Source organism: Lycorma delicatula, chromosome 4 (assembly GCF_047948215.1).
Source record: "Lycorma delicatula isolate Av1 chromosome 4, ASM4794821v1, whole genome shotgun sequence".
NCBI classification, from domain to species: Eukaryota; Metazoa; Arthropoda; class Insecta; order Hemiptera; family Fulgoridae; genus Lycorma; species Lycorma delicatula.
Window position 1 is genome coordinate 88,134,349 of NC_134458.1, and position 17,660 is coordinate 88,152,008.

A 17,660-nucleotide genomic window follows, 5' to 3' on the forward strand; every position below is an offset into this window, starting at 1 on the left:
CGATCCAACAGCGGTGAAGAGGTGCGAAGAGTGACAGGAGAATATTCTAGGTCTCCAGCTACCCATGGCTCGCTGCGGGCAGTCGTCACACCAGTGGGCTTGCCCAGTGATACGGTAGAAGGAAGACCATTGTTCCTCGGTTGACTAAGATTAAAGAAGTCCTTTCTGCTATGGTAAAAGGGTACGAGACCCTGGCCTCCAAGCCGAAGGAGGTCAAGGTGCTTCAAAAAGCAGTTCCGGACCCAGCACAGTCCAGGCGCTATGCTGAGGTAGCCAGGCCAAGAAACCAGAAGTGCTTTTTGTAAACAAGCCAAAGAGATCCACCAAATCAAGTTCCAATCTTAATAAGGACTTTGAGGTTGCCTTTCTTGACAGCCGAAAGGGCCAAATATTAGAGACATAAAAGAGACCAACAAGAGACTGGTAGTGGTTGCAGATAATAAGGAGACTATCCAGTTCATCCAGGACTCTCTAGCGGTTAGGAAACTTGAGGTCAAGGTGGACACCAAACGCAGGCGTAGGACATGTGTCATAATATATGACACTGACTTCAGCCTCTCTGATGAGGGAACAGAATACAGACTTGGACGAGGCTACGTTCAAACAGGAATGTAGGCTGGTCTTCAAGACAGGGAAGCGTGATGCCCTACGGTATCACGGTGTGTTCGAGTTAGGTGATGGTCTCTTCAGAAGTTTTTGTCTGAGGGAAGAATCTTTTTCGGTTTCGCATCCTGCCGCGTCAAGGAATACCTTGACGTACAGCAATGCTACAAATGTTGTCGCTTTGGCCACAGGGCCAAATTTTGTAAGTATGTGTCGGCCTGCGCGCATTGTGGTGAGAGAGGCCACAAACGTGACGATTGTTCGCAGAAGCAAGAGGCTCCGACTTGCGTCAACCGTAAAAGGTTGCGCAAGAGTCATAGGCACTCAGTCAATAGCAAGGAGTGTGGATGCTACATGAGAGCGGTTGAGATATACTTCAACTCTCTCGATAGTTAGGTTCGGGCAACTAAATGCCCAGAGTGCCTATGTAGTCCAAGTTGAGTTAGGTGAGGTTGTCGAAAAACGGAGTCGCGATGTAGTTCTACAACACCCGTACGTGGTCAAGGGTGATCTGCCAGGTTTCCCAGGTTGGAAGAAGTTTTTCGTTGGTAACAGTAAATCCGCTGTTTTGTGCAGTAAGTCTTTAGATAGCGTCTTCACACGGCAGGTCTCTGACACGCATCATGTAGCTGTCAAGCTTGCTGTCAAGCTTGCTGTGGATGGTTTGGACCTAGTCATTGTTAGTTCGTACTTTCAGTACAGGGATCCCACTCAACAGGATTTGGAGAAATTGGATAGAATTGTTAGGCTGGTAGCTGGTTGTCCGATTCTGATAGGGGCTGATGCGAATGCCAAATCACCTCTTTGGCACAGTGGGATTACGTATGATGGTGGCGAATTGATCGAAGGTTTCACTGCGCAGCACAGTTTTGGTGTCTTTAATGTTGCCGGCGAATTGGCTACTTTCGCTGGCGCGGTCGAAAGGCGGGCCATGGAGGGCCTTCCATGGTATCAACATCGAAGTTTCCATTGGCAAAGACATCCCTGGTAGGATTCAGAACTGGTCTGTAGTCGATGTTTGCGCTAGCGATCATCGACTAATAGTATGAGATTTGGTAGTTGGGCTGCGCGATGTCTATAGGGGTACGTCCCTGTTCAGCAGGGGCGCTTTCTGCACAGGCGGGTGGATTGACCCAAGTTTTCTAATATTTTTGCGGCCAGTCTTCGGGTTTTTGCTCGATGACTGGACGAGCTCTCGTTATAAGACCTGGCAAAGAATGTTTCTTCTGCGGTAGTTGAAGTCGCTGATCAATCAATTTCTGGAGGTACTCATCGGGAGAGAGTAACTGGATGCTGAACTCGGGACTTCACTGCAATAAAGCGGATTGAAGGCCGGCTCAGGAGAGCAGCACAACGTGATGATGATCCTGATCGGCGTGCAGGCTTGCTTGCGGAATATCGTCGGAAAGGAAAAGGATTGAGTATTTTCATGAGGTTAGGTCTTCTAAGCGTGACTCCTGGCGCTCTTTTGTATAAGATGAGGGAAAATAAGTACCCATGGGGTGTCGTTTAGAGAATTCTTGGGCATAAGAAGAAAAAAGACATTCTTCTGTCGGCTCTCTCGACCCAGGATAAAATTGCAATAGATAAAGATCGTGTTCTCAATCTTCTGATGAACGATCTGCTTCCTGTTGATACTGAGGTTGCTGAAACTTCTTATCATGACGTGTTCGAAGGAAAGTTGTAGGTATTCGCTGTGAGAATCAGTCTTCTGAGATTACTGAGGCGGAAAAGACCTTACTTACAGCTCTACGGAAAAGACCACGAGGCCTATCCGTAATAATCTCCCACCTTACGTCTCTGATGCTATAGCAAAAAAGCGCCGACTGAGGAAGAGATATCGAATCACCCTGTCCCCCGATGATAAAAGGGCTTTTTATATTCAAACGGACAGAGTGAAACAGTTGTTGGCACAACATCGAGAGGATTCGTGGAATGAATACCTCGCCTCGGTCTCAGACGATCACTCCTCGATGTTCAGGCTAAAAAAAAAACTACGAGGAGGAAAGAAGCCCCGCCACCTTCTGGCCTTCTGGCATATTCGGAGGCGGACAGGGCGGAGGTTTTCGCCGACACCCTGGAGAACCAATTTACTCCAAACACCCTCCCGCTCCGAACGACGACCACACAACTGACATGGAGTCCTTCCTCGTAGACTATTTAGCACAGGTGGAGGATGCCCCACTAGAAATAGACCAAGTCACTGAGGCGGAGGTTTCCGTTGCAATCAAAGCCACAAGCCCCGACAAGGCTCTGGGTGTTGATGGGATCGGTGCCCGCGCATTCCGGAATGTTCCACCCGCTCTTATAGCGACCATAACCACAATATTCACGTCAATATTGTGCGGCCGAGGTCTTGGCCGGCCTTTTACCTACAGACCTGCTGATTGAGCAAAGGAAGAGACTCTGGGCATTGGTACCTTTACTCCTTGCTGAAAAAATTAGAATTTCTGTTGATATAGAAGAGGAGCTGTTAGGAATCTGGCAAAGCAGATTGGACAGTGGAACGAAAGGGAGTTGGATGCATCGCATTGTTGGAGATCTTAGGAGTTGGTATTAAAGGACCCATGGCTTACTGGGTTACTCTTTAATGCAGTTCTTGGTGGACCATGGAGGCTATAGAGTGTACTTGTACAGATTCGGCTTGGACCACTCGGACCTCTGTCCCATGTGTGCTGAGAAGAGACCCCATTACATGTTTATTCTAGTTGCACACAATTTGTGAACAAACGTCAAGAGATGCTGGAAGCCTTGGGCTTAGAGACCATGTTTAATCCAAAAGACATTCAGAGAATTATGATGAGAGGACTCCAAGAATAAGAGGTTAAAGGAGACTACATTAAAAAAGTGATTGACAGACTACATGCCTCTGAGGAAACCCAACAGGGAATTCAATGCCGGAGGGTGTTGGGCTGGACAGGCTTGTGGCTGAGCGCTTAGAGGGCCCCCGAGCATGTTGGGGTTGTCTTTGCATAATGAGGCTTCAGGCTGTCTGCATACCAGCATCATGACTGTATACCTCTGTCAGAAGTAATGCTCTAACAGCAATTCCAGAGGTGAAGAGGGGGAAAAAACAAAAGATTTATGTAAATAAGATTGGTTTACCAAACAGTTGGGTTTAATTTGACTTTGCTACCTAGTACAACTGTTGAAGATTCATAAAGAAATAAGCGAGTCATTTTCAGAAATTGCATAATTCATTCTATGATAACATATTATAGTACACTGAAATGATAGTTTTAATTATTAAAATTAGTGTTTAGTGCTCATCAGGGAAAGTTATTTTTATATTTACTTTTTCCATAATTTTATTGTTATAAATTTCATATAACCAGCCTAATTTGTCTAGATCAACCTGAAGCCCAGATTAATATATTTTTAAGCGATTATTATTATTTATTTTTTAATATATTTTCTTATAGTGGAAGATACACAACAAAAAGATTCCATTTCATTTCACAAAACTTCCTCTATATTTTTGTTTTACACTCTTTACTATTAATATACAGCGATAAACTATTTTGATATTTATCATAAATGTATGTAGCTTATTGAGGAAATCAATTGGTCATCTGCATTATAGCAGTATTATGAGTTAATCTCTGCTAGGCAAGATCTCCTGTATTAGCAATTGGTTATTAATTATAATTATAGTTCAGTTATAGCTAGATTATCACAATTGACTATTACTTATACTATTGCTGCTAGTAGCTATAACAGTTTTAATTGTCATCGTCATGTTACAATTAAACATTATTATTAATGTTGTATTATGAAATATCTAAAAATAATATAAATTGAATTTTTTATTAAATTGATAAACTTTTAAAATGTTTTTCTATTAAAATATTACTTCAGATCATAAATTCTTTATAATCTAACATTTATTGCTATTTAATGTACTTTATTGTTAAAGGTAAAACGGTTATTTTTAATCAAATTTTTTTTTCATTCCAAATATTATTATTACCTAGATAAGAACTTGTTATTACTTATAGAACTTTTTAGTTAATTAATTAATTAGCTAGAACTTGTTACTGTTCAATAATCACTTACAGTAACATTTTATTTCAAACCAAGTAAATTAAAACCTAAAAGAAAATTTCTAATTTGTAAAACATCTATCTTTTTCTTTCTTTTTAAAATTATTGTTCCTATTATGGTTTACATTGTTCATCAGTGACGTGTATGTTACCTACATACTAGTTTATCTTTCTGCTTTTATATGAATTCAGAGATAATCATTCCGATCTTATCTTATTGACATTTTAATTAACAAGTATTCAGTGTAAAAGACTATAGCCAAAATATATTCTTAGTGTGATTATTATTAAAAAAATATGAAAGAAATTAATAGGGGTAGCAGGCTGATTATGTATCGTCAAAACATGTTTCATGCTATTTATTACAGAATATAGGTATTTATGTTCCTGTGAATGTTTCTATCCTGTACACAGGATGAGGTGCTTTCCTTCAGCACATAGTTTCCTTTCTATGATAAAGCAGTCTATGAATTTCTGTTCAGGTTTTCCATTTATCACTGATAAGAAGTACATTGTAGAATTTATATCTCCCAAACAAAATTATGATAAAGTAGTAGTAATAGTAGTGCCTTGTAATACAATCTACTCCAGAAACACTAAAATTGAGAGTGGAATAGTAGGTTTCAATTCAAAAGATGAAGCAGTGAAGAAGATACAAATTATGATCAATTAGGAAGACGAATGAATGTGAAAAATCTACAGTTACATAAAGAGCCCATACAGGTTTGTTTATCATGTTATTTGTGTTGCAACATATATTTTTGCAAATAAATATTCAAATCTTCATTTACTGACTCATCACTGTCTGTGCTGGACAAGAAGATCTTGAAACTTGAAACCAGAAATAAATATTCTGATTTTGTAGTAAGCAATCTCAAAAAGGTAATTTTTCCTTATTCTGTTTTATGAGGAAGAGATAGTGTTAAATGAAATTCTTGGGAAAAAGAGTATCTCTTACAGATGTTAAGATACAATCCTGAAATTGCTATATAACTTTTTTTTTAATCTGACATTAACTTAATAAAATTCAGCAGTTAACCTTTAAAATGGTTAACCATCTAAGATGGTGAAATGAGTTACAAGTAGAGAAAACTGGATTAAACATAAGGACTAAACGGTTATTCTGAGACAGAAATGCTCACAAAGTATTTTCTGAGTCTTTGCTTTCTGAAATATTAAACACGCTTGTAAAGTATGAATTTATGTTGTCAGTATAAAAACATGACTAGTGTTATCAGATTAACACATAAAATTTGAATTCCATCAGTGTTCATAAGTCAGTTGAAGAGTTTTCATTGCTACACTACAACTGTAAAGCTTTAAATTTTTTGTTTTGTTCTTTCTTCTTCAAATATTCAGATACTTAGAGATGACCACTTTATGTTGATATTTACATGTCACTATCTATATGAGATTGTCATTGTCATGTTATTAAAATTGAAGTTAGAATGTAATTAAAAATAACAATTGTTTGATTTTATTATCAGCTGATTGATGATTTATCAGATCAGTTACTTGCAAAATTAATTTAACTATCAATTTAAGATTATTTTATTAAACTAACACTAAAAATAATATTGAGAAAAGCTGCAGTCATCTAAGAGAATCAGAATATCAAAAGTTTTGAAAATAAAACTCGATAAATATCATGAGATGAACTTTTTGTTTCTATGGAGTTAATTTTAAAATCTTATGAAGTGAATATTATTATAATTGAGTAAATATAAAATAAAGATATTTCAAACCATGTGAGAAATAAAATCTTCATTAAAAATTTAAAGAATAAAAAAAAATATAAAAAACTTTTTAAAAACCACTCGAAATCAACAGTGGTGTTTCAAAACACCACTCTTAAATTAAATGCACTAAAACTTAAAAAATAATTTTCATACGGTATCACAGAATGAATTTGAAAATAAGCTAATGGTGATATGTAAGATTATGTGAAAGTCATAGCTTCAAATTAAAAATTGGCAAAAAAAATCAAATTTTTAATTTGAAGCTATGATTTTCACATAATGTTACATATTATCATCAAAACTTGTCAAATTCATTCTGGGATACCGTATGAAAATTATTTTCTACTTTTTAGTGCTTTTAATATAAGAGTGGTTTTCAAAAATTTTTTTTAATATATTTTTTATTTTCTACTTTTTAGTCTTCATAAGTTTATACTTTATAGCTAGCGCACAGGTTTGAGCGTATTTAGCGAAAGATCGGATCGGTACTTTTTACGGCGGGTGAGTGCTGCAATCAAAACATAGGGCTAAACGATTTAATTTCCGGATAACCAAGATCCGATCCATCAAGAGTGTACCCAATGCGTTAAACAGTTAGCTCTCGACCTGTTGATATATACGCCGTTTGAATCGTGAAAATCGGACGAGCGGTTGCCGAGATATTACGGTGGCACCCCATCAAACCCCCCATCAGTTTCCAAACGGCGCCCCAGGGCACTTGAGAATATTAACATCCGACGGGTACCATTGGGAGTGGGCGGAGTATCGACAAGTGAGTCTAAAAATTTTTTCAGAGCGCTATGAGCGACCGTTTTCGATTTTCGTCCGAAAATCGGGATCTGGGTTAAAAGTACTAAATTTTCCCAAACCTTCAGTCGCTACTGTGCAGAATTTATAGTAGCAACTGTATACTCTAATATATATCTCTCTTTTTATAAATCTAATAGCGTGTTATTATTTAGCTCCAGTCGGTTGATATAGTAGGTAGAGCCCTATGTTTTGGTAAAATTATGTATTTCAAACGTGTGTCAATTTTAGATCCAAACTTACTGAAACAGGCTAGGTTATCTTTCACTAAGAAAATTTCTTAGCAATTTAGGGGCATCTTAGCAACCTGAAAATATTGCTAAAATGTGTTGTCATCAGAAGTAAACCTGTATGCAAAATTTTAGAGCGAATGGATAAGTGAAAGTGCTTCAAAATTCGACTGAAAGGTTCCACAGCATGAATCTTACATACATAGTCCAAGAACGAGGTGATATAAGAGCGGTAAAAATATCTAATAATATATTTTTTGTGCTTTAATTTTTTCAGAAAAATTTTCTCTAAAACACCTTCTGAGTGATAAAATGTTAAAAAAATATGCACATGCATGTACAATATTCTATATACAGATTTCTGTTATTCTACACACATACACATGTGTGCATGTGTGCACGCATAAAACAATTTCAGCAGTTGAGCCCAGATTAGTTTGAAGTAAGAATAAACAAAAATGAACATAGGGCTGGAGTAATATAAGTGTAGCATTATCTAAAAATAGAAATCTCATTGTCCGTGGACTAAATAATGAAAAAATCTTTTATTAGTCCTGCTTTATTCTGTGAAGAATAAATTTATCTATTTGTAATGAATGTTGTTTTCCAAGTATTTTACGGTTTTGTTTATTATTTTGTATTTGTACTATTTTCAATGTAAATAACATCTTTTGAAGTTAGGTATTACTTTTTCATACTTTTTTTTTTATGATGGTCGAGTCTAAAAAACAGATTTTATCCAGAAGCAAAGTTTGGTTGTTTATGCTTTTGGTGTTGTGATTCTTCAATAAATTAATTAAAAATAACTACAATTAAGAGACAAACCAACTGCTTTTTGCAATAGTAAATTAATATTAAAATATTAATAAATATGTGATACCCAAATTAGTTAAGAGTAATTTCATTCTCATACACAACATTCTGCAAATATGTTTATTTATTATTTGAATTTGTAATATTCAACCGTTTCCAACTGATGATTTGTACTCAAGGATATCGTATTCTGTTACTAATTAACTGTCATTATTTAGTTATATAACAGAAATTTTTTAACATTTTCTATCCGCTGACAGAAAACATTTTTCCATTATACAATTACTATTATGTTATTTCAATAATGCATAATAATAAAAAAGTATATAAATAAGTAAAATAATTGAAGAAATGAGGAGAATAACTCAATTTTTTCCACATTTTGATTAAACTATAGATTGTTAATATCATAGAATATACATTTTAGTTTAAGAAATTCAGTACCAGACTACTTGTTAACGATTGATCATTAATGAAGACTGTGAATATGACACTATGTATGATTATTATTAATAACCATTACTAGATTCATTGCTAAAGTCAATAAACTTTATGACCTCTTTTTATTTATTCAACTATAATAAATGTTGAGTTCATTATAAATGTTCAGGGTAAAATGCAGTATGAATTGAAATATAATGAGTTCAAAACTCAGTTCATTATATTTTATTTCTTTTACAATAAAAATCGGATAATGCATTTTCATTTTACTTTATATATTTTCAACTTATTTTAAACTGTCAGTAACTTTGATGTTGAAAGATCTCCTTGTTATGAGAACAACTGCGGTAACAAATCATTCTGCTACAGCATTTTCTTTTTAAACTTTATTTTCTTTCTTTGTCTCTCTCCCTTTCTTTTTTAAGAGAAATTGTCAGTGTTTTGTATTTTTATCTTTATTAATGTAATGATGGTACAAATGGATCTTTATTAATGTTACTTTGAAAATGTATTGAATTCAAAAGGAAATTTTAATAATTTTGTTGTAATTAAGAAGTGGTTTGGTTTGAGTAAGCATTTTATTTTCAATTTCTTCAAAAAACTTTACATAAGTACTTTATATAAGGTGAAGAAAAATTTAATACAAAGTGAAAGAGAACATTGATTATTTGAAATTATGATTTGGGTGTAATTTCCCCTTTTTCAGAAATAAGTATGAATCGCCATGGTACATCTAGTGTTCAAAATTAGTAATTCCTCTTCATAGTAAAGTGAAATTATTACATAATATAAAATCATCCACAAGAAAGGTTCTGTGTATTGTGGTTTTTAAAGACATTCTTTGAGAAGTGTGGGTAAATTTTAATTAGTTTTGTGAAGTAACAAGGGTAGTACCAAATGTTAAATAATTTGTCAGTTATTTAATTTATCTATTTGGCTACATATAACTTTTCCCTCCATTTTTGCTTTAACTATATGTCTATCAGATATATTAATTATATCAGTTGACACAAAATAAATCAACAACAAACATCGTATACTAAGCATGCAGAAAGAACAAACAATTTCTCAGTGGTATTTACCAAGTTAAATATACTGGGTGTAGTAGCAGATAATCATGGTAACCTATTGAAATGCAAGCAATAATCAATTCAAAATTTTTTCACAAGAGAAAGGTTTACATCCTTTCTGCAATGAAATAATATCTTTAAAAAAACAGTCTCTAGTAGGAGAAAATAAAAATATATCATATTTTGTATAATTAACATTTTTGTTTATCTGTTTTATTTTAGACTTAACAGAAATTCACATAGTAAAATTTTTACCATTAAACATTGTGTAAAATTGAAATGGAAGTTAATTAATTAATTACAAAAATTAGAGTGTAGTACAGCACAAAAAAATTTAATTAATTTTGTAATGTCATAAATATGGTCTAGTTTTAATCATCCTAATAAAATTACTATGTAACATTTTTTCTTTAATTTTTTTTATAAAATGAAATTGAAAAGTTTCAAATGATTTTACTCTACTGTAAACACATTTTCTCCTTTTTTTAATTAATTAATTTTCAACACTTATCAGTATTTTATATTAACGTAACATAGTAACTGCTGTCTTCATAACCATATCTATATATTATGACAATGTTAAAGTGTTTGATCAAAGGGAAACTGCAGCCTGTAGTATTTTAAATCCAGTGATGTAAGTAAACTGGTTTGCTAAAGATAGTTTTGGATAATGCATGTTATCGTTACACCAAGTGATCATTTGAAAAGTTATCACATTTATTATTCAACAGCTATCAGTCCCATCATATTTTTGTTTGTAAGCATGTACACCATTCTTGGGGTGAAACTTTTTAAAATTATTTTCAAAGGGGTGGAACCCACCCACATCACTACATCTACCCCAACTCAAAAATCTTAAATGGCAATGGTAACATTTAATTACATTAATTGACAACCTGAAAAAAATAACAAATTTTGGTGAAAATAAAATAAAAATCCGCTCGCCCCTCTGCTTGGTAAAATAAACCGTTTGGGGTAGTACTTTTTTCAAATTCAGTCCAACAAAAATAACTATAAAATTATGTGATATTACTTCTTAAAACATTTGAAATAATCATAATATGTGGATTAAAATTGTGAAAATTATTTTTTAAATTACAAACACAAAATTTCATCCTTAATAGTTTTCTAAAATTTCAAGGGTTGAAAAATTTTTTTTTTTTAATGAGACAATGTAGGTTGTGACACGTCATTAGAAGGCCATTTTAATGACAAGTAATTTGGTATAAATAAAATAAAAATAAAAACTGGTTCGCTGGTATTGAAGTTAGAAATAAAAATCAGAGTACTTAAAGCAGATAAATCTTTTTTGATGTATGATGTAAAAAATATGTAGAAATTGAATGATTAGTGAAAGTTAGAAGGAATGGAAAAGTACATCTCAATCAGACAATTGACTGATGATACAGAAAAGAAATGTAGTTTCTGAATAAAAATTTTACATTGTTGTCTAGGTACACTCATATTATATTAAACAAATTCAAAACAATTCATATTTTACCCTCTTATTATTTATTTTTCCTTTGTTTTATTCTTTGCTTGTGATAATATTTTCAGAATTTCATCAACAATTCTCTCTTCCTATCAGAAAAAAAGGAGAAAACAAAGTCCTTATAAAAGTAAAATATATTGTTACATTTTATGTTCAAGGATAATGATATAAAATCTCTTCCAAAGTGATCATATTTTACTTATGAGAAGAAGAAACTAGCTTGTTATAACTTGAGATACAAACAATATTACTCTTACTTTACACAGATTTTTCTATAAGTTCAGATGATAAGCTTTTGTATTTAGTAATAGCAATAATAATAATATATACAAGGAAGAAGAATAGAAAAAGAAGAGAGAAAAAATATTTCTTTCTCTAAGCTGTTTTATTTCTTTTATATTACACTAGAGAATTGGACTTCTGTTCACTGAGACTGTCAATTGCCAATTTTCTGATAACTTAGTCTTTAGAATTCTTAACAAACTTCTGTAATGTCTTTTTGTTTTCTTGAGAACATTATAACGAAAAGAAATCTTATAAGTAAAAGAACACAAATAAAAGGTTTAGTAATGTCAAAAATAAAAGTTACACAAAAATTAACAAAAAAATTTCTATCATTTGCTTTTTTAAATTAATAGCTATTATCAATAACAGGAGTTGGAATTTTTTCAGATTGTTAATTCTTAGTAAAAGTATACTTTTATAAAAAGTACACTGTAAATTTTAATATATATATATATATATTTTTTTTCTTCTTTTGGAATTTATGGCTCTGGCAGCTTTCAAATTACAAATAACTGCAGTTGCATGTTTATATGCAGGTAAGACTGTTTCTAATATGTAGGATAAAACCTTTCATTTGAAACTACACATAACGTAAAAATAGTGATTTTTAAAATCATGTATTAAAGCATATTTTTTAAAAACAACAATTTTTTAAATGCCATATTTTTCTTGTAGGGACAAAAATTATTTTGACAGTATTAGTTTATACCGTTACAATTTTTGCTGAACATACAATGGTGATAGTCAGGTTAAATCACAAATGTCACCATAGGAATTTGGAAAACTCTATAAATGAGATTTGCAGATCTTATTATAAAATAAATAATCAATTGTTTCAATATTATAAAGCCACTTTTCTTGAAAGTATAGCAAATAGCATCTCCTGGTAAATTTGTTATAATTTTTTTTTTCCGAGCCATTACTTCTGAAACATAGACAATTTCAATGAATTTTGGAATAAACTGTATATGCTTGTTTTAAGTTTGTGATAAATTAATTCAGGGCCTGAGAAGCAAAGGGGTCCAAGTGATTTTTTTTGACAAATGGATCTGAGCAGTGCAACCTAAACTAGAAACATAGGAAAGTTTAGCTGTAAAAGGATCCAAGTGATTTGCCTGTTCAGTGATGCTTTCTGGTGGCAGTGGATATAACTACTCACTAGAAACAAACATCTGTTGAGTGGCAAAGGGGTACAAGTGACACTTGGATCCCTCTGCCTGTAAATAAAAAACTACTAGCAGAACTGTTAGATTCACGTCAGTTGTGGACATACAATTTGGGAGTGCACAACTTAAGCAACAAAACAGCTACAATGTTCATGTGGCTAGAGTGTGTGGGATCTAGAAGCTCACAAGAGATTATGACTTGTCTTTTAAAATATATAAAAGCACTTCCTTTTTCTGTTAAACACTTGGACGCTTTCAGTGACAACGCTGGAGGCCAAAACAAAAACAAAAACATTGTGAAATTTTGGTGTTTCATTGTCAGCAACACCCAAATAGAAACAGTAGATCAAGATTTTGCTCTTATTGAGAAATGCAAGAAGAATAGCTCTTTTGTTTTTGTACCTCAGGATTGGTATACTCGTGTCAAAGGGTAGCCGAAAATTTACCGTTACTGTAATGAGCCAGGAAGATTTTAAATCTATTGATGAAATGTCCAAGCACATGAAAGGTAAAACTGTAAAAGGCATAAGGAAAATGCAGTGGCTCCACTTTGAAAAGACATCCCTCTTACCCTTTACTACAAAGAAACAGTAAATGATGACTTGCCTTTCTACAACCTATCCTTGAAGCAGACAACTGGCCGACCGCCAGTTGTCAGCGACAACGACAGTAGTTTAGCTCAAACCTTTGTATGAAGGTCCAATCAACATCAAAACATCCAAATACAAGGACCTGCTAGGGCTGTTGCCCTTCATACCACCTATTCATCATGAGTACTACAGGAGCTTGCCTCATGGAGCATCAGAGTTGTAACTCAACCTGCAGGAGATGACACAGATGAGGGTGAAGAGGATGCAGAGGATGAAGATTATGATGATGGTGTGCTTGATTCAGGCTATTAGGAGGCTCAATTAAGCTGAAATGTCTAACAATATATATATGTTACTTATGTTATTACAATGACTTTTGCTTACTGTCTTATTAAAGCTTTTTATACTTGACTAAGTGTTTTTATTATTAAAACCATGTTAAAGGCAAAGAGGTCCAAGTAACTTTTTAGCAGCAAAACGGGTCTAAGTGGTTGCCAAGCAACGCAAAAATAATACTTTGAGACATGTAGTCTTCATTAAATTTCATAATATTTATACATAAAAACAACTAGACATATCTAGATTCCAAAAATAAATTGGTAAACGGCAAAAGATTATCCCAGAATTTATTATAAACAAGTAAGTTTAGACTAGTTTTTCTCAAAATGTAAGAAACGTCACTTGAACCCCTTTGCTTTTCAGGCCCTCAATTCTGATAAAACCTTTTGAATGATTTTAGGAATTTTTCTTTGTCATTTAACTGTCCTGGATGCACTTTTTTATTCTTCTCACTCAGTACTAATCTATCAATCTCAGTAGATCTGCAACATCATTCTTCCTCAATTATTTGTTTCATAGATTTTAATCTTTATCTTCCTTTATTGTTTATCATCTTTATAGTTTCTTTTATGACCAAATTAAGTAATTCTATGTTTTAAATCTGGTCGGACTATCATTAACCTAATTTTTATTTCTACAAGATTTTGCTAAAATGTTCTTTCTCTTTTCCAGTTTTTCTTAAAACCTATTCAAAAATTTTTAACAACTTACCGAATTTTTACTATCCTCCTATAAAATCACTTCTTAAAAGACTTATTATTATCCTTTTGTACTTTAATCCTCAACATCATTGTGAGTAATTTTATAACTTATTTTATTTTAACTTGATTTAAAATTAAATTTCTCCTCTGATAATGTATCCTATTATTCACTACTTCATATAACTCATTTTTAGTTTCAGCCAAAGGAACAATATCATCAGTAAATCTCATTATTTTTATTTTTTATCGTCGTTTAGTTTACTCAAATCTTTTCTCTGTAAAAATTAAAAACAATAGGGACTTCCTTTTTCTCATTCAATTCTATATTTGAGTACACATTTCTTAGTCTTTTATTCTTATTACAATTACTGGATTCTAATACAAATCTTTAATTCCTCTTTCTCTATATTGCTTTTATTCTTTTATTAAATCTTATAAATTCTGTTCTTTTTTATGATATTAGTTACTTTTCATAATTTAAAAAAATATATAATGGATTTGTATACGTTAATTATACACATAAAATATGTACTAATGTAAAGGTTTATGTATTTTATTGACTACAGATAATTTTTTAATTTATATGATTTCACAAAAAAAGTCATAAAAATTATATAGTAAAATGTCAGTCTCTTTTTTGCTGATGACAAACTGGTGACTATTTCTAAATTAAATCAATAAGTTAGGAAATTTATTTTATAGTGAAACAACTGCCATTATTGATAAAGTAAGCTGAAATTATTTGGCCTGTAAAGAAAATACCAGCAACCAAATCAAAGATGTAAACATTTTTGTGGGATTTTCCCTCTATATGTAATTTTAAAATATATTTGTACAAATAATAAGTAACATGAATTCATGTAACTATGGGTATATGTGTATGTGTAGATTAAACTCATTGATTAAATTCTTCTGTTGTTTACTGTTTTTTTTTTTTTTTTTGCTTGTATGATAGTATACATTACAATAAACAGACTAGAAATTATTATAATATTCTAAATATATTGATAAATACCAAATAATAGATATTAATATTATAATAAATAAATATTATAATGCTTGTTTGGGTATTTTTTAAGTGCAATTGTATTTATTTATTTTTTTACTTTTTCTGTAACAAATACTCTATATTATTTCTTAAAAAAAGAGTAATATATTATCATTATGGCTATTATACAGCAGGTGTTATATTCTAGAATTTTATTACTTAATTAATAAAATTAGTAATTAGTAGATAATTACACCGCATATTATCTTAAACTATACAAAGTTTTCTCATTGATTTAATGATATACTTACTGTGGAGGATAAGAGTTTCTTTTTTGTTTAACTAAATCTCATCTCCAGAAAAAGCTTTTTCCATTTTTTTGTTTTTTACTGTTAAACAACTGTTGCCCAACAAAGTATTTGACCATATTGACCTGAAAAAAAGATTAAGTTTTTTATCTTTCATTATTTTTAATTATTTCCAATTTATTCAAAATAATAAATTATTTAGGTATGTATTTTAATAATACATTCTTAAAGATAATAAAGTGATCTACGTAAGTATACTTGTTTGTCACTCAACACTTCATTTGTGCTTCATGATCAGTAATGGTACAGCTTTGTCAGTCACCAGGAAACTGGTGACAAAGCTCTTGTCAGTCACCAGTTTCCTGGTGACTGACAAAGCTGTACCACAAGTGATTTTATTGTGAAACACACTGCTGAATCAATAGTATGACATTAGGGAAAATGGTTTTAGGGTTAGTGTATTATTATTTATACTTATACTATAATTCCCAACTTTACCCAGGAAAGCTTGTGTCTGTAAAGCCCACTCTGGAGCATTCAGCTCCAGACTTGGCTTTTTGTAAAGAGGAAACTGAGTATTTATGTAGGTTCATAGACAGAGCTGCCTTTACCGATCAGTACAAATTCCAAAAATGAAACATTTAACATCACAATCTTAGTACAGGTGCAGTAGGTAGCCAGGAGATATGGTTACGTGCAATCAAGATAACCATGAAGAATGGGGTTTATTGGCATAAATATATGCTGCAAACATTGCTTCTTCTCTAAGTACTAGAGAACTATTACAAAACAATCTCAGCCTGTCTTAAGAAAACAGTTTAGCCAGACCAATGGAAAATTGCGATTTGTTGTAATGAATACAACTAATCCTGTTAGAGTTCCTCTATTGGACTAGTTCATCTTCTGACAAAAATCTAGGCTTCCAGTTTGAATAATGCAACAAGGGTCATTAAATAATTAAACACATATTCATTGAGATCATGATTATTATTTATCGTACAAGAATTAAAGTTATATTTCTCTCTTTAAAATTAAACAGATAATTTTACATATTTTAATTACATTTTACACATCCTAATCCCAGTCGCAAAGAGTTCTTTGTTCTTAACAATGCAACCAACACTATACCTGAATTTCTTCTTGTTTATTGCTTCAGAATACTTCTCTGGACTGGACCAAATCACATTGTGAGAAATCCTAACACGATCAGAAATTCATCATGCTGTTCTCAGTAACAATTTTCAGAACAGATTTGGGGTGTTTCTGATTTGTGATCTGCTGCCAGCATCATAGGCATGGGTTTTTCAGAGATTAAAAATTTAATGGAGAAAGAATTCAACAAGTACTAAAAGATAGGACATTACCTATTTATTCACAAATTATGTGTGCTTCTATAAGCTTAGAATAGACCGTTCAAAAAATCTTCTGAATCGATATTCATCTTTAAAACTGAAGTGACTATATTTGAAAAATTTTTAACTTTTAAAAATTTCACAAATGACTTCACATTTTCTGTTTGTATAAATTCTGTATGTTAGCTTCTTGTGGAAGCTAACATACATGCATTTACTCGCATAATTCAAGCACTACTTTAACCATAATCTTTAATATTTATACAAGGAAACGATTTTACGTCGGTATATAATGAAACTAGATTGCGATAATCGATAAAAAAATTATATTTATTTGACTAAATATTTTATTTTTGAATATTTAAAAAAAGTATTGTTTAAAAATTGAGGAATGTGAAAAAAACTAGTAGATGATGCCAGGGTAAGAATATTTAGTATCATTCCTCAAAGAAGATCATAAAGACAGATTAAAATGTTTGATAAAAGTTATTAAAAATATTTTTATTATAAAATATAGTTTCGTTTATCATTACAAAAGTTTAGTTTTTAAATGAGAATACATTTTAATATACATTAAGAAACTTTTTAATTATGAAAAGGATTAAAATTTTACAAAAAGCATAGAACATTCATAAGTTTAACATATTTGTTAACCTCACTTTCATCTGTTGCTTTTCAACGGTAAAATAAGCT

At 32.0% G+C, this 17,660-nt stretch overlaps 1 protein-coding gene across 16 annotated transcripts in view; it reads right to left on the reverse strand.

The window, feature by feature from the left end:
* The window catches only part of GlcAT-P (Glucuronyltransferase P), a 764,160-nt gene that overhangs the window by 50,155 nt on the left and 696,345 nt on the right, over nt 1–17,660 (reverse strand). For 14 of the 16 annotated variants that reach the window (XM_075363549.1, XM_075363541.1, XM_075363537.1 and 11 more), the window contains one exon: nt 15,619–15,740. The gene's annotated coding sequence lies outside the window, so the exon portion shown is untranslated. Of the gene's footprint in view, nt 1–11,247; nt 11,328–15,618; nt 15,741–17,660 lie in introns of those variants that run through there. The other 2 variants (XM_075363546.1, XM_075363538.1) reach the window with 1 other exon arrangement.